Source organism: Rhinolophus sinicus, chromosome 16 (genome assembly GCF_057876585.1).
Source record: "Rhinolophus sinicus isolate RSI-liver-muscle chromosome 16, RSI-T2T, whole genome shotgun sequence".
In the NCBI taxonomy this organism is placed as follows: Eukaryota; Metazoa; Chordata; class Mammalia; order Chiroptera; family Rhinolophidae; genus Rhinolophus; species Rhinolophus sinicus.
This window is the reverse complement of record NC_142516.1, coordinates 186,316,318-186,333,855: the sequence shown is the minus strand read 5'-3', so window position 1 is coordinate 186,333,855 and position 17,538 is coordinate 186,316,318. Positions and strand designations below refer to the sequence as shown.

The 17,538-nt window shown below is 39.7% G+C and overlaps 1 long non-coding RNA gene across 1 annotated transcript in view; it reads right to left on the bottom strand.

Annotated features, from left to right (window-relative positions):
* The window catches only part of LOC109457121 (uncharacterized), a 25,087-nt gene extending 7,549 nt beyond the window's left edge, over positions 1–17,538 (bottom strand). The window contains exons 1-2 of the long non-coding RNA XR_002138966.3: positions 17,087–17,538; positions 5,138–5,186 (exon numbers count right to left, since the gene is read on the bottom strand). This is a non-coding gene — a long non-coding RNA (uncharacterized LOC109457121). The remainder of the gene's footprint in view (positions 1–5,137; positions 5,187–17,086) is intronic.

The window sequence follows — 17,538 nt, the reverse complement described above, 5'->3', positions numbered from 1 at the left end:
TGGAGTTAGAGGCAATGAGCTGTTTACATATGCCAGCAAAAGTCATACTAAATTCATACAATCTCAACGGCAGGTGAGCACTACATGCCAGGACCACAACGGGAGTCAGGAGAGGGCAAAGGAAAGAAAAGACCCGCGGTAGGTCCTGATGAGCTCAAAGAATTCTCTCCCAGAAGGTACAGTGAGGGCAAGCACCCCCCGAACCCCATCACCCCTCATGCTCAATTCCATCGTTCTCATAAATGGCCACACATAAAAGTATTATAACTTAATTGCTTTGCTTTGTTCAAAAGAAAAAAAGCATCAAAAGTTTAATTCCTTACATTTTAGGTGAATAATAAATAATACGAAATCATACTCAATACACAACATTGCTTCTATAAATTGTCCTTTAGTCCCAAGTATGGTCCATTAAAGGGGAGAGGGGAGGATGGAGGCAATAAAAGTGAAACTAGTAAATAGAGAAGAATGAAGAGGAGAAAGGGAGATAGGCAATAAGAGAGGTAAAGAGTAACAATAAAGGGGTGGCCAGAGGGCTCAGTTGGTTAGAGAGCGAGCTCTGAACAACAGGGTTGCAGGTTCAGTTCCCACATGGGCCAGTGAGCTGTGTCTTCTGCAACTAAACTGAAGGACAACTACTTGGAGCTGATGGGCCCTGGAGAATATTCCCCAATAAAACTTTTTAAAAAATGAAAAAAAAAAAAAAAAAGAGTAATAATAAAGAAGTGAGATATACCAACAAAAATAAGAGAAACAAGTGTAGTGACTACTGATAACAAACACTTTTTTTCTGGTGAAAACTAATTATAAAATATCTCTCCTTCCCATTCTTTTTACCTCCCTCTTCAGTGAATTTGTAATGACTTTTTAATTTAAATGTTGACAATGGGAACATACAAACGTTTAATTTTTAAAAATGTTTTAAGTTTTAAAGAGTTGTAAAAATATAGTTATCTGGAAATTTTCAAATTCTAACAAGGTTTCATTTAACAAATTATACAAACTACCTCTTATATCATTTTAAAGGCAGCATGATACAATAATTTATAAAGTTGATATACTGAAGAAGAGGGGGGAAAGCTTTATTTCTTTTATCGCTTTCGAAGTTCCTATATCTTTTTCACCAGAAAATGGACTTTGAGCTTGTATTCAAGGGCATGTCAATTGTTGTCTGGGTCTCTCTGAAACAAAGGAAAGAAAAACAATTACTGCTTTCCAATGCCTGTTAGTTAAAACACACTGGAGCTCTTTTTCTCTTCTTTTCTTTTTTCCTTTCTCTTCCTTCCTTCCTTCCTTCCTTCCTTCCTTCCTTCCTTCCTTCCTTCCTTCCTTCCTTCCTTCCTTTCTTTCTTTCCTCTCTCTCTCTCTCTCTCTCTCTCTCTCTCTCTCTCTCTCTCTCTCTCTCTTTCTGGCAGAAGGGTTAAAAGGTGAGCCAATTTGTTTCTGTCAAATGAATCTGTCAAAATGTTAGATCAGGTGAGTGAACAAAAGGAAAACGTTACTGGATAGCTGGCCATTACTCCCCATAGCAGTAATTAGAGCAATATTACTTAATGTTTGAAATCATCACGTAGAATTCATAGCAAATGTTCCATGCTACATTGAGATCATGCCTAGCGACTACTCCAAATGTCTCAACTATCTAAATTTTCGTTTCTTAATAGGTTAGATTTTCCTGCAAACTATAAAATTCTTATTTTTTACTGTCTTAAAAACTCTACTAAAATGTACACATAGTGCTGAGATTTTAGGTAGAGATTCTCAGCTCTGCAGAATAGGACACCCAGAGTGTCCCTTAGTGCAGACTGGTGCTCTCCAGGCCAAGTTTGGAAGGGAAATCAATTAATATTCTATCTCTTAGACCAGGGGTATCCAAACTGCAGCCCGCAATTCAGTTTTTATTGGCCCGCAGCAAATTCCAAAAATATATTTAGTTTACTTAAATAAACCAGGTGAGGCAATACGTACTTCACCTTGAGTAAGTGGCCCGGCTGTTTGTGTATTTTACCGCATATGGCGCTTGGTGAAAAACGTTGACAAAAGTTTGGACACCCCTGTCTTAGACTAATATTTCTCACATAAGTAAATTATAAGCTCCCTTTAAAGGGAAAAATTTAGAAACAATCTGTTTTATTTTAATAAAAGCATAACATTACATATCCATTCCTTACATTTTAAATAATTATACAACAATGAATCCAAAAGGAATTTACGATGATATACTATACATATTAAAACAAAATGAGGAAAACTCAAATTTTCAACATTTAATTTCATGCTTGGTATTGGTTTTCTGAAAGTAGATCTCTGATGTAGAAAAATATAAATTCAGATCCAGTTTTAAAATACACCCTTTCTAGAATGATGGTTACCAGGGGTTGGGAGGTAGGAGAGATGGGGAGATGCTGGTCAAAGGGTACAAGCTTTCAGTTATTAGGTGTATAAGCTCTGGGGAGCTCAGGTACAGCTTATGGACGCTAGTTAATAACACTGTGCTGTGTACTTGAAATTTACTAAGACAGTAGATCTTAAGTGTTCTCACCACACACAAATAAAAAACGGTAACTATGTGAAGTGATGGATGTGTTAACCTAATTGTAGAAAATCATTTCTCACAGTATATATATATATATATATATATATATATATATATATATATATATATGTCAAATCATCACACTGTGCACTTTAAAATATATACAATTCTATTTGTTAATTCAGCTTCAGTAAAGATGAAAAAACTTAAAAAATAAAATATACTTTCTCCTACCATGAACAAGCTTCTGTGTAGTATACAGAATAAAGCCTAACTCCTTAGCACAACATTTTATAGTCAGATCCCTTTCCAACCTCATGCTCCTCTATATCTCCACATGGCCTTTACCAACTTCCAACTGGATGGCGTTCCGTGTTTTGCCATCCTCCCAGAAAATGCCAGTCCTTGCGTGTGCGTATGGCTCCCCCACACTATTTTCTCAGCCTCCACTCTCCTCTGCCCACCAGCATTCTAAGTTTGCTCTAAGACTCAGCTCCGATGCCACCTGTTTCATAAAGGCATCTTCCTGTCCCCTGGACTGGAGAACTGCACCTTATGAGTTTCTAGAGCACATTGCTCATACCTGTTTTCAGGTTGCTTGGTATTTATTATTAATATGTTAGCTATTTATAGACCTGTCTTCCTTACTGCACTATTAACCATATAAAAAAAAATTACAGCTATATTGAGATTAATTCACACTGTATATAATTCACCCATTTAAAGTGTGCAATTGAATGGTTTTTAGTATAGTTACACAGTTGTGCAGTCATGACCACAATTTTAGAACATTTTCATTACCCCAGAAAGAAATCCTTTACCCATTAGAAGTCATTCCCCATCCCCTTACCCCCAGCCCTATGCAAACATCAATTTACTTTCTGTCTCTATAGATTTGCCTATTCTGGACATTTCATATGAATGGCATCATCCAATATGTGATCTTTTGTGTACATATAAACCTTTCACAGGCAGAGACCAACTCCTATTCATGGAAGGAGTTGATAAGAAGGGTAGATGTGTGCCATAACAGAAAAATAATGGGTTTGCAGTCACACAGACCTGCGTTAAAATCTCAATCCTGCTATTTACTGGTTGTGTAACTTTGGGCAAGTCACTTCTTCTCTCTGAGTCTCAGTTTACACATCTGTAAAATAGGGATAACAATTTTTCTCTTGAAAGATGGTTGCGAGGATTAGAAATAGAATATAAAAAGTTCCTAGAAAAGAGGTTTCTCAATAAATGGAGGCTTTTATTTGTACTTATCTCTGTATACCCACCATAGCTGGCTAGTAGATGGTAATAGATATTGCTTAACTAATTTATGGACAAGTGATGAAGAATTCTAATGCCTTTCCTTCAGAGTGCCAATGTACTTTCAATAATTAGGGGAAAGAGAGTGCTCCCAGGGCCACATCTGTCCTGGAAGATCTAAACTGGTCCCTTTGTTTGTCAGCCAATGTTCCCCTCAGAGGCTGGTCAATGGAGAGAAACAACAGAGCTAATAAACAAATCTAGGGTCTGTAATCAGAGGGCAAGTGACCGGGTCCTGGCCCTGATCCCGGCATTCTAAAGGCACTCTGAAAAATCAGCTCATCCATCTCAATGTCTAGTTTTCATTTATATATACTTCTTCATCAAATAATTACTGCTGCTGTCCCTATTACAGTACAAACGAAGCCTAAATCACACCAGAAAAAACTATTTGAATTCTCCTTAAGATAGAAAAGCAATGCCATCTGAGTCACGAGTAGAAAGAAGCACAGAAAGGGAAAGGCATAGAATAGGTGTTGATCCAAAGGAACGAAAAGTCCAACCACCACAAAACAATTAAATGAGACCTAGAGAGTCTAAATAAATTAGGAAGCTTCACAATGAGACCCAGAAGGCTCTTTACAGGAAAGAAAGGAGCTAGCATACCAATCCAATTCCCCAAAAGAAAGAGAAGAAAGAGACAAAAGAAACAAGTCATAGTAAGTTTAGCTGAGTCATGCTTATAACAGAGGATGCAATGATTGAATCAACAGCCTGGAAGAAATTGAATAGTCTGCCTTAAAACAAAAGGGTACACAAGTAATTCAATCTCTATAGAAATGAAAAATGGCAGGAATTTTAAAGAAGGAGGGATCTAATTTCCAAAAGATGGTAGTGCAAGTTACATGAGTTTTCTGTAGGACTTCTTTTTTTTTTTTTCACAGCCAATACCTTGCAAACCATGAGAATAATTAAAAATATGATCATTTAATTTGGCAATTGATTATTGAAGCAGTTTAGTTTAACCAAAAGAAAGAATAAAAAACAGAAATGATTTTGGAAACTTGCTATTGCAACATTTTTTTTTTATAAAGAGCCAGACAAATTAATTACCTTCTAGTTGGAAACAATGTGTGAAATTCAGATGGAGAAATATCAAATTGGTGTGTGGAAATCGCTTGAATTGACAAATTCTAGCCCTTACAAGTAGGCAGAGGAAAATTTCAAACATGGCCATGAGGTAATACCCTTTATTGGCACAGAAACAGGCTGACCGTTCCCATCTCAAATTGCTCTAGTTCTTTACCCTTTCCCAAATAACTTATCCCATGATGAGAGAATGCTTACCTTCTGATCCAAAAGAAGAGGGCCAGTCAGTTTTTCCATCCACTTATCTCTATAAAAATAAGACAAAGAAGAAAAATATATCGATTTTTAATAGATCTAGTTCCTATACCAGTGGCCTGCTCACATATTTCATAAACAAGTCATTTTAAAACCTCATGCTATGACCTCACCTCCCTTTTGTGTAAACAAATATCCTCTCGGGACATGGAGACACCTGAGACTTTGTTTCTATATCAAATGCACACAAGTGAGAACAGCTCCCAAACTCTCCAAGGATATTTGCCCACTGTAAATGAGATACTCTCTGAGTATCGAGACCTGAAGTTAAGAGTGATGCATGTATTTTTCTCTTGTCATTCCAGATTCCATCAGAGGTCTGTTGAAAGTGTTTTCTAACAGATTCAATAGTGAGGGTGACCTGAAGAACAGGCCCAACGGGGCTCCAATGCTCAGTGGTCAAGGAGGGGAACCAAGGCCTACAGATTTGACTTGGTCTTTGTTTATGTAAGAAACTCTCAAGACTGAAACCCATTTTCAATACTGAGCATCCACAAAAGGAATCCCTCTAGTGCTGACAAGCTTGGGAATTGGGAAAGAAGAGGGAACACTGAGGTGACAAAATATTGGCTTTCAGTATTACACTAAGCATAACTGAGGAACCCAAATCCAGGCCCCAAATAACCAACATGATACTCATTGCAAGAAATGAACAAAGCACAAACATCCTCCAGTGTAAAATGGCGGAAAATTTGTTCTGGTTCACCAAGCTTCCTAATTCTTTTAATATTCACAATTATCCTGGTTCTTGCATTGAATGCGCTTATTAAATTTCTCTCTGACAGGCCGCACAAACTTTAAGCCTTAGTGGTTGGATTTGTTTTTGCGCCCTTAACATTCCCCAAAAGTTTTGTTTCAAGAACCAAAAGTCTACTGTCCTGGCTATTAGTCACTAGTCTCTTGTCGTATGTTGGACCCTTCCAAGGACTTACTCATTTACCCAAGTGAAGCACAACTTTTTTACTTCTCTCTCTAGCTTAGATTTCTAACCACGGGAACAATAACATGGTACCTATAATCTGCCGTAACAGGGTTAAAGTTCTGCAAACATTAGCTCATGGAGATTCTTCTGAACAAGTATGAAGAACCGTTGTATATTGGAAATGCTATGTATGACACATATGCTATGTACAATAAAACATGGATGTAGAACATTACAGTATGTCTGCCTAGTGGCCAACACAGCTGAAGGGCATAATTACATGTACGCTCCAGCCTCTGGATTCCCTGTTACTGCCCAAGTTCCTTTCCACTTCTCAAGACCGAAGAACCCAATGGTACATTCAGTTTTCCCCTTATCATCAAAATAGTTTATATTAACAAAAACTCAGTCCACCAAAAGGCTATGGCCTGTGACTCAGATATTTTTAAAACTGACCAAGGTATCCTCTGGCATCTCAGATCCCTATTAGCCCAGGATAGGTATGGAAATCGGACTTACTACTTAATATTATAAAGGTTAGCTTAATGGACAATCTAAGTCAATTAGTAAAAAGGGCAGAATTGTAAACAGGGGAAGTAATATGTAATCCATTCTATGTCCATTATCACAGGGCTCAACTCACTAAGATATTGGCTTTTTGCTGCCGTAAGGATACAAGGATTCCACCACCAAGTGAAGTATTGGACTGGATCACCTCTGCTCATTTTCTGAGGAAAGCTGTGTGGAATGACAGAGGAGTTTACGATTTTAATCCCCTACCCTCCAAAAACGCTGGATTCCAGTTCTGTCTGCTGTATAATATTGAACAAATGATTTAACCCTTCAGAGTCTTGGTTTCTTATGATAAGATGGGAATAATTACACCAACCTTAGAGAGCTGCAAATGCTTTTGTTGTATTCATCACATTTTGATTTGTTTAGAGTTCTGTCTCTGAGCTTCTTGAGAGCAGAGACTGCGTCCTATCCATCTCCCGTTCTTGAAGCCCTAACACAAGCCCAACAAGTAAGTCGTTTGATAAATTTGTTGGTTAAATTGTAAACTATTTGCACAGCTAATACCTTTTTCATAACAACATACTGAATAACATTTTTGTAAAGAAAAAAACTCGTTTTAAATTCAGAGGGTGTAGACTTCCGGAAAAATGGCGGCGTGAGGTGAGCCTCTGTAAAGCTCCCCCGGAATTTACAAAGAATCGAACAACAAAAACTCCACAAAGGACTGCCTGCGCAGCAGACAGGCAACACGAAGAGGCCCACTACCGACTGAAATCACCTACAGGTGGGAGATTCGCGCGAGTGGAGGGAGGAGGAGGAAAGGGAGAAGTGCACGGAGACGGAGCCGCGCGGGCGCAGGACGCAGACCTAGCTCAGTGCGCCGAGCTCGCTGCTTCCCGGAGCTGCGGGAGATCGGACTGCTAGGGCTCCGCCAGGGCTCCACAGGGCTGAGGGGACAGCATATAACACGGCTGAACCCAACGCTCACGGCAGAGACCTCGGAGAAAAGACTGAGGGAAAAAGGCTGAAAACGGTGGTTTAAGCCCGCACTGCCGAACAGAGAACGGAGCCTTAGGCACTGAGACTAGCCGCCCCCTCCCTACCCTCCCAGAGCTCGCCCCACCCCCACCTGCCCGGTGCTAGAAGCGGAACAGTAGCAGTGTCAGAGCAAAAGAACAGAAAATTTGCTGTTTTGAGATCTGTGGACCGCAAACACAAATTCACAGCCCAACTAGTTCCAGCAAAGTGGAGAGACCAGTGGAAGCAGGACCGGCTGTGGTGGGGGTCGCCGCCATTGCTCTGGGCCACCTCTCACAGCTCACCCCACCCCTGGCCCCACCTATCTGGGCGGATCCCTACAGGAGTAAACAGAACTGCTGAAATATACGGGCTCTGAATCAGCAGCTGGAAGAGCTTTCCAACATCAAAAGCTCTCCGCATACCCACCGGGACACTGCGCCCTGTGACCTAGACGAACTATTAACAGAGGAGAAGCCCGTCTCCCAGGGAATCCCCCCTTTGCGTGAGAAGTTGGAATAGTGCAGAGAAAACATAGCATTACTGTGTGGGAGAAGAAAAATAAGTTGCAGTTGGAGAAATAATAAAACATTCTACCAACAAGTACTGGCAAACAAAAGAAAGACCGCTTTCTATCAACCTGTTGCAGAAGTCACTCCTGTAGATGTCTAGGAAGAGAAATAGTAAACCAGTAATCACCATGAATAACCAAGGCAACAAGATAGCTCAGAAAGAAAGTGAAAAATCTCCAGAGAAGGCACTTAAAGATACAGAAATATGTGACTTAAATGACAGAGAATTCAAGATTGCAGTTCTGAAAAAACTCAACGAGATACAAGAAAACACAGATAGGCAGTTAAAGGAACTCAGAAACTCAATCAAAGAACAGCATGAGCATTTTACGAAAGAGATTGAAATTTTAAAAAAGAAACAAATAGAATTTCTGGAGATTAAGAACTCAATAGAAGAAATTAAGAATGAAATAACCAGCTTAGGTAGTAGAGTTGACCAGATGGAGCAAAGAATCAGTGACATCGAAGATAGAAACCTGGAAATGACACAAATTGAAGAAGAAAGAGACTTGAGACTTAAAAGAAATGAAAGAACTCTACAAGAACTTTCTGACTCCATCAGAAAGAGCAATATAAGAATAATGGGCATACCAGAAGGAGAAGAAAGAGAGAAGGGAACAGAGAATATATTCAAACAAATTGTCGATGAGAACTTCCCAAACTTGTGGACAGAACTGGACCCTCGAATCCAAGAAGCAAACAGAACACCTAGTTACCTCAATCCCAACAGACCTTCTCCAAGGCACATTGTATTGAAGCTGTCTAAAATCAACGACAAAGAAAGAATCCTAAAGGCAGCCAGGGAAAAGAAGACGGTAACTTACAAAGGAAAGCCCATTAGATTATCATCAGATTTTTCAGCAGAAACTCTACAAGCCAGGAGGGAGTGGAACCAAATATTCAAACTATTGAAAGAGAGAAACCATGAGCCAAGAATAATATATCCAGCAAAGATATCCTTTAGATATGAAGGAGGAATAAAGACCTTTCCAGACATACAGAAGCTGAGGGAATTTTCTAATACACGACCTGCACTACAAGAAATACTAAAGGAGGCTATTCGACCACCATCAACAGGGACAATTTGTGGCAACCACAACTCAAAAAGGGGGAGAGTAAAGGCCTGAACCGGAATATGGGAATGGAGAAAGTAAGCGTGCTGAAGAAAATGGAATACTCTAAATATCAAACTTTCTTTTACATAAACTTAAGGGTAACCACTCAAAATAAATCCAGAATTGAAATATATACTGAAATAAAAAAAGAAACAGAGGGAAACATCATAGAATACCACCACACAGAAATAATAGACAACAACAAAAAGGCAAAGAAACAATGGAGACACAACCTTACCAGAAAACTAAGGATAGAATGACAGGAAATCCTCACATATCAATAATCACCCTAAATGTAAATGGACTGAACTCACCAATAAAAAGGCACAGAGTAGCAGATTGGATCAAAAAACTAAACCCAACCATATGCTGTCTCCAAGAGACACATCTCAACTACAAGGACAAGCATAGACTCAAAGTGAAAGGGTGGAAATTGACACTCCAAGCAAATGGTACCCAGAGAAAATCAGGTGTAGCCATAATGATATCAGATGAAACAGACTTCAAGGTGAAAAAGATAACAAGAGACAAAGATGGACATTTCATAATGGTGAAGGGGACTGTACAACAAGAAGACATAACAGTCATCAATATTTATGCCCCCAATCAGGGAGCACCGAAATACACCAAGCAACTACTAACAGAACTAAAGGGAGAAATTGACCAAAACACAATTATACTAGGGGACTTAAATACATCATTGACAGCTATGGATAGATCATCCAAACAGAAAATAAATAACGAAATAGTAGCCCTAAATGACACATTAGATGAAATGGACATAATTGACATTTATAGAGCACTTCATCCTAAAACATCAGACTATACATTCTTTTCTAGTGTACATGGAACATTCTCAAGGATAGACCATATATTGGGACATAAAATCAGTCTCAACAAATTTAAGAAGATTGAAATCATACCATGCATATTCTCTGATCACAAGGCTTTGAAATTGGATATCAACTATAAAAAGAAAGTGGGAAAAAACACAAATACATGGAGACTAAACAACATACTTTTAAAGAAGGACTGGGTCAAAGAAGAAATTAGAGAGATCAAAAGATACATAGAAACAAATGACAATGAAAATACATCCTACCAAAATTTTTGGGATGCAGCGAAAGCAGTTTTAAGAGGGAAATTTATCTCATTACAGGCCTATCTCAAGAAACAAGAAAACTCCCAAATAAATAACCTCATGTTACACCTTAAAGAACTAGAAAAAGAAGAACAAGTAAAACCCAAGGTCAGCAGAAGAAAGGAAATAACAAAAATTAGAGCAGAACTAAATGAAATAGAGAACAAAAAGACAATAGAAAAAATTAATATGACAAAGGGCTGGTTCTTTGAAAAGATTAACAAAATTGACAAACCCTTGGCTAGACTTACTAAGATAAAAAGAGAGAAGACACTGATTAACAAAATCAGAAACGTAAAAGGGGAAGTTATCACGGACACCACAGAAATACAAAGGATCATCCAAGAATACTATGAAGGACTATATGCCACCAAATTCAACAACCTAGAAGAAATGGACAAGTTCTTAGAAACATATAGCCTTCCAAGGCTGAACCATGAAGAACTGGAAAATCTAAACAGACCGATCACCAGTAACGAAATTGAATCAGTCATCCAAAACCTTCCCAAAAGCAAAAGTCCGGGACCAGATGGCTTCACTAGTGAATTCTACCAAACCTTCAAAGAGGATCTAATACCAATTCTGCACAAACTCTTCCAAAAAATTGAAGAAGAGACAGTACTCCCTAACTCATTCTATGAGGCCAACATTACCCTGATACCAAAACCTGGTAAGGATCACACAAAAAAAGAAAACTACAGACCAATATCTCTAATGAATACCGATGCAAAAATCCTAAATAAAATTCTAGCAAATCGAATACAACAATGCATTAAAAAGATTATTCATCACGACCAAGTGGGGTTCATCCCCGGGGCACAAGGATGGTTCAACATATGCAAATCCATCAATGTGATACATCACATAAACAAAATAAAGGACAAAAATCATATGATTATATCAATTGATGCAGAAAAAACATTTGACAAGATACAACATCCATTTATGATTAAAACACTTAATAAAATGGGTATAGAAGGAAAATACCTTAACATAATAAAGGCCATATATGACAAACCCTCTGCTAATCTCATAATTAATGGAGAAAAACTGAAGCCCTTTGCTCTACGTTCAGGAACACGACAGGGATGTCCCCTATCACCTCTGCTTTTCAACATAGTGTTGGAAGTCCTTGCCAGAGCAATCAGGCAAGAGAAAGAAATAAAAGGCATCCAAATTGGGAATGAAGAAGTTAAATTATCACTCTTTGCAGATGACATGATGCTATATATAGAAAACCCTAAAGACTCCACCAAAAAGCTATTAGAAACAATCAACGAATACAGTAAAGTTGCTGGCTACAAAATCAACGCACAAAAGTCCATTGCTTTCCTATATACTAACAATGAAATCTCAGAAAAAGAAATACAAAAAACAATTCCTTTTGCAATTGCAGCAAAAAGAATAAAATACCTAGGAATAAACTTAACCAAGGATGTGAAAGACCTATATGCTGAAAACTATAAGACATTTTTGAAAGAAATTGAAGAAGACACAAAGAAATGGAAAGACATTCCGTGCTCATGGATTGGAAGAATCAACATAGTTAAAATGGCCATATTACCCAAAGCAATATACAGATTCAATGCAATCCCCATCAAAATCCCAATGGCATATTTTAAAGAAATAGAACAAAAAATCATCAGATTTGTTTGGAACCACAAAAGACCCCGAATAGCCAAAGCAATCTTAAGGAAAAAGAACAATAATGGAGGTATCACACTTCCTGACTTTGGCTTGTACTACAGGGCTACAATAATCAAAACAGCATGGTATTGGCAGAAAAACAGACACATAGACCAATGGAATAGAATTGAGAACCCAGAAATAAAACCACATAAATATGGACAGATAATTTTTGACAAAGAAGCTAAAAACATACAATGGAGCAAAGACAGCCTCTTCAATAAATGGTGCTGGGAAAATTGGATAGCCACGTGCAAAAGAATGAAACTGGACTGCTATTTGTCACCATGTACCAAAGTTAATTTAAAATGGATCAAAGACTTAAGCATAAGACCTGACACAATAAACTGCATAAAAGAAAACATAGGTACTAAACTTATGGACCTTGGGTTCAAAGAGCATTTTATGAACTTGACTCCAAAGGCAATGGAAGTAAAAGCTAAAATAAACAAATGGGACTATATGAAACTTAAAAGCTTCTGCACAGCAAAAGAAACCATTGACAAAATAAAGAGGCCACCAACTGAATGGGAGAAGATTTTTGCAAACAGTGCCTCCGATAAGGGGCTAGTATCCAGAATATACAAGGAACTCGTGCAACTCAACAACAAAAAAACAAACAACCCAATTGAAAAATGGGCAGAGGACTTGAAGAGACATTTCTCCAAAGAGGACATACAAATGGCAAATAGACATATGAAAAAATGCTCAACATCACTAATCATCAGAGAAATGCAAATCAAAACCACAATGAGATATCACCTCACCCCAGTCAGAATGGCTATCATCAACAAGACAAATAATAACAAATGTTGGAGAGGCTGTGGAGAAAAAGGAACCCTCATACACTGTTGGTGGGAATGCAGACTGGTGCAGCCGTTATGGAAGGCAGTGTGGAGGTTTCTCAAAGAATTACGAATAGAATTACCATATGACCCAGCAATCCCTCTTCTGGGTATCTACCCAAAAAATCTGAAAACATTTAGAGATAAAGACACGTGTGCTCCAATGTTCATTGCAGCTTTGTTTACGGTGGCCAAGACATGGAAACAACCAAAATGTCCTTCGATAGATGAATGGATAAAGAAGTTGTGGTATATATACACAATGGAATACTATTCGGCGGTAAGAAAAGATGATATAGGAACATTTGTGACAACATGGATGGATCTTGAGAGAGTAATGCTGAGCGAAACAAGTCAGACAGAAAAAGCAGAGAACCATGTGATTTCACTGATATGTGGTATATAAACCAAAAACAACAAAAGAACAAGACAAACAAATGAGAAACAGAAACTCATAGACACAGACAATAGTTTAGTGGTTGCCAGAGGGTAACGGGGGCGGGGGGTGGGGGGTGGGAGATGAGGGTAAGGGGGATAAAATATATGGTGATGGAAGGAGAACTGACTCTGGGTGATGAACACACAATGGGATTTATAGATGATGTAATACAGAATTGTACACCTGAAATCTATGTAATTTTACTAACAATTGTCACCCCAATAAATTTAATTAAAAAAAAAAAATTCAGAGGGTGTAGTGGATTAGATCTTTAGAAAATATTCAGCCTCATTCCTGTCCTCAATGAGAGAAGTACATTTCCTCACCTCTTGACTTTAGGCTTTGGGCATGTGTGTCGCTTTGGTTAACAGGATGTCTACGGACATGACATGAGCAGAGGATTGAACTGGGCTTGCACGTCGGGCTTTCTCTCCTGAACTCCTGCCTTTCACCCTGTGAATAGCTTGTCTTGAACAGCCACTAGTCCAAGGAGGATGAGAGACACTTGGTGTCAAGGAAAGCATCCCAGGGCCAGGCTAGATCAGCCAAACCTCAACTGACCTTTAGACGTGTGAAGCAGGAATACTTATTACTCTATGCCACTGAGTTTTGGGTGGTTTGCTAGACAGCATTACTATGGTCTAACTAATTAATAGAGTTGGTGTTCCCTGAAAGAATATGCACTATTTGCTACAGCATTAGCTCTCAAAGTGGACTATGCTTTTAAACGACTGAATCAATTGTTTATTGAATTCAGTAGATTACCAACTAATGTAAATGTGTTCTTTATGTGATGTTTCCAGTGGTATAGGATTAAAATTGAGGACCTGAAGGCAATTTCCTGAAACAAGGTCTCCCCATCCCCCTGGCCCAGGCAATATTTACCATGAGATGTTCTGCTTGAAATTTTGTTTAAGTGAGAAGGTTTCCCTTTTCCATGGTCCGTCACCCCTGAATGCCTGGTGCTGGCATTTTGGGCAGAAATATCTACAAACCAGGACCAAATCCTTTTTTCCTCAGGCAGCAGAGCATAGAGAACTCTCCATGGGACCATGATGTGGGTTAAAGGAGAGATGGTGGTGACCAGGACTTCCAGCCACGGGACTCTGGGCGCAGTTTGATAATTTGCATTTTTAATAAGTTGCCAGGGGATACTGATACCAACAGCGACCGTGCCCGCAGATTTCAGATTAGATAAGTGGAAATAAATTTTTGAAAGAAATTTACCAGCCTCAAGCATTCAACAGGGCATAGGCATCAGTCAGTTTTTTTACAGAGATGGAAATGGAGATAAGTGGCAAACTTGGTCAGTTAATTAAGTAGCAGTTGGTTAAGAAATCTCCTACTTTCTACCTCATATGGTTGCTGTCAATTTTAAATGAGGTTATGACTTTTAATGAGGTTATGACAATGTCTGGTATATGGAAGTACTCAATAAATATTATAATTATTATTACTGCGATTACTATTTTAGTGTTTTAATTAATTTTAAAACTCACCCAGCACAGCCAGTAATTACCTCTGTATCTCTGTGTAAGTTATTTAATCACTTGGGCACTGAGTTTATTCATCTGTGAAATAAAGTGGTTGGAACAGATGATATTTAATGTCTTTTTTCTAGATCTAAAAACCTCTAGTTTTACATTAACAGGAATCGATCACATCTGTCTTAACTAAGGTTTTGTACTCACTGGGGTGGGGGGGACGCCTCTTTCTGACCATAACTCTGGTGTCCTGAAAAATCTTGTTTCTTGTTTGTCTTAGCTAAATTTTCCTCCTGTGGAGAACACTTTTTTCGGACAAAGTAGATTGGACTTTACGTCAGTTTCTAGCCCTATTTATGCCTGGGAACTTAAAACTGAGGTACTATAAAGAGAAAAACCCAAACTGGAAAGGTTGTATTTTCTGTTTATAGGGTCATACTTTTCCCATTTGGTTTCTCTCTGAGGCTTTCCTCAAGAAAACGAAAGCCCCCTTAACAGAAGTGCTACAGGAAGGAAGCCCCTACTGTTTTCATGCTATGGGTCTAATTACAATAATACGATAGATTGTTTGCCATACACTGAAGAGAGGAAACTTCAAGTAGTTCCGGGTTTAGATACTGCAAATAATTCAGTAAGACACCACTGACTTCACTGAAGGATTACTCTCTAAAATTCCACGTAATGGCAGTTTCACTATCAGCATAACTTCACGTCTATCATAAACAGTAACTTAACGACGACAAAGCACATCAGAGCAGACATAAAAGCACCCTTGCCAAATGGTGAACTTACCCCTGGCTATCTGTTGGCCTTCTTTTGAAAAGTGCTGACTAAGGCTTTGGCCGAAAGTCCCGCTTTTGCTGCAGGGAATGTGCTCGCTGAGCACCCTGAATCTCGCTGCCTCTTGTCTATAAGACAAGCCCTCTGTGTCCTGCATCGCCAGGGTTCCCACTCTACAGCACCTTTGTTTTCCGCACACAAAGGCGCTGTGTTTCTCCTGTGGTAGGAACACCAAAGCCTCTCTGGATCCCGCGGCCAGGCCCCGTCCGTCTTGCACGTCCATCTGCCCATGCACACTCTCCATTCCTTCTTCTCCTGCGCTGCCTGCAGCCGACTCCTACCAGGCTCTCCTCCATTTCAATGAAACCGCTACATCTTGTCCTCGTGAACTTCTACATCGCCAAATTCAAAGGTCAATTCTTGGTCCGCGTTGATTGTCCCCGTGTTTGCAATACTGTCTCCATGTGGCTTCCAGACCCTACCCTCTCTGGCCTGTCCTTCGACTTCATTGGCTGTTCCTTCCTGACCTTTCCTGAATCCTCCTCATCTTCCTTACTCCTAACGTTGGACTCCCCGGAGCCAAGTCTTCAGACATCTCCTCTCTAGTTACATGTAGTCTCTAAATGACCTCAGCCTTCCCGTGGCTTTCAGTACCGTCCGTATGCAGATGAATCCAACATGCCTGAGTCCAGGCCTTCCCTGCCCGTTCTTTCTACAATAACACCCCTCCCTGTCATGTTCTGTTCCCTTTCCCGGTGCTATGCCTTTTCCCAGCACTTACTTTGCAGCAGTGACTTTATATCATATATCCATTCATGGATTTGTCTATCATGCTCCCCCCCTGACTAGAATGAGAGCAGGATTTGGTCTGGTTCCTTTCTGTATCTCCAGGACCCAGAATAGGATCTGGTGTGGTAACATTAGGGACTCAATAAGTATTTGTCGAGTGAATAATTAATGTCAAAACTCATTCTTTCAAATTGTTCAACACCCATTCCTTTTATGTAACAGTGCCAGGCAGGCAATAGCTGTAGCTCTCTGACTAGGAGGACAGCGGGCTGCCCGAGTTACTCACTACTCAGAATGCAGGTGAAGGGACGCAAGAGAGTGAGCGGAGGGGCACCCTGCAGGGGGCGCTGGGGAGAGGCAGCAATGCTAATTCCTGTCCAAACCCGGGAATGGCAACGCCAGTGCAGTGCAATGCAGCGGCTGGTACTGGGGTGGGGAGCATGGGAGGGGAGGGCCGCTGCCTAAGAGCACAGCGTCCTAACTCGCAGGTGAAGCAGGAGCCTCCAAACAGCACTGGAGCTTAGCCAGGGGGCCTATCCGATGTTCCCGAGCAGAAGGAAACGTGCAAAGCGCACAGGAGACCTACCACCTTCATGCCTGTCTCCTTCATCTCAGTGTTGGGTCAGATCGTGGCTGCCTGCAGATGGGCTGACGCTCGATCCCGTGTCAGGGGTGGGGTGGGCTGGGCAGGTACTGTGGGTGATGCAAAGATAAACGAACAAAAGTTCTGCCCTGGAAGTGCCTGCAGACATAGACGAGATGGTAGGCAACCCATAGAAGTAAGAGCGTTACATAACATGTAATGTGCTTGTGGAACCGTGGAATCATAGCAAATTATATCTGTAAAGGAGGCTATTTCTGGATTGTGTTTAAATATAGAACTAGTCTCTTGGGTACAAGAAAAAGAACAATTTACCAGTCACAAAGCTCTTCATCTGCAGAACGCAGACTTTAAACCGAGTTCATTTTTATGTTTCCTTTCAGTTCTAAATTGCTGATTCTTAATTCTCAAACGTGTAGCGCTATATAGATACACAT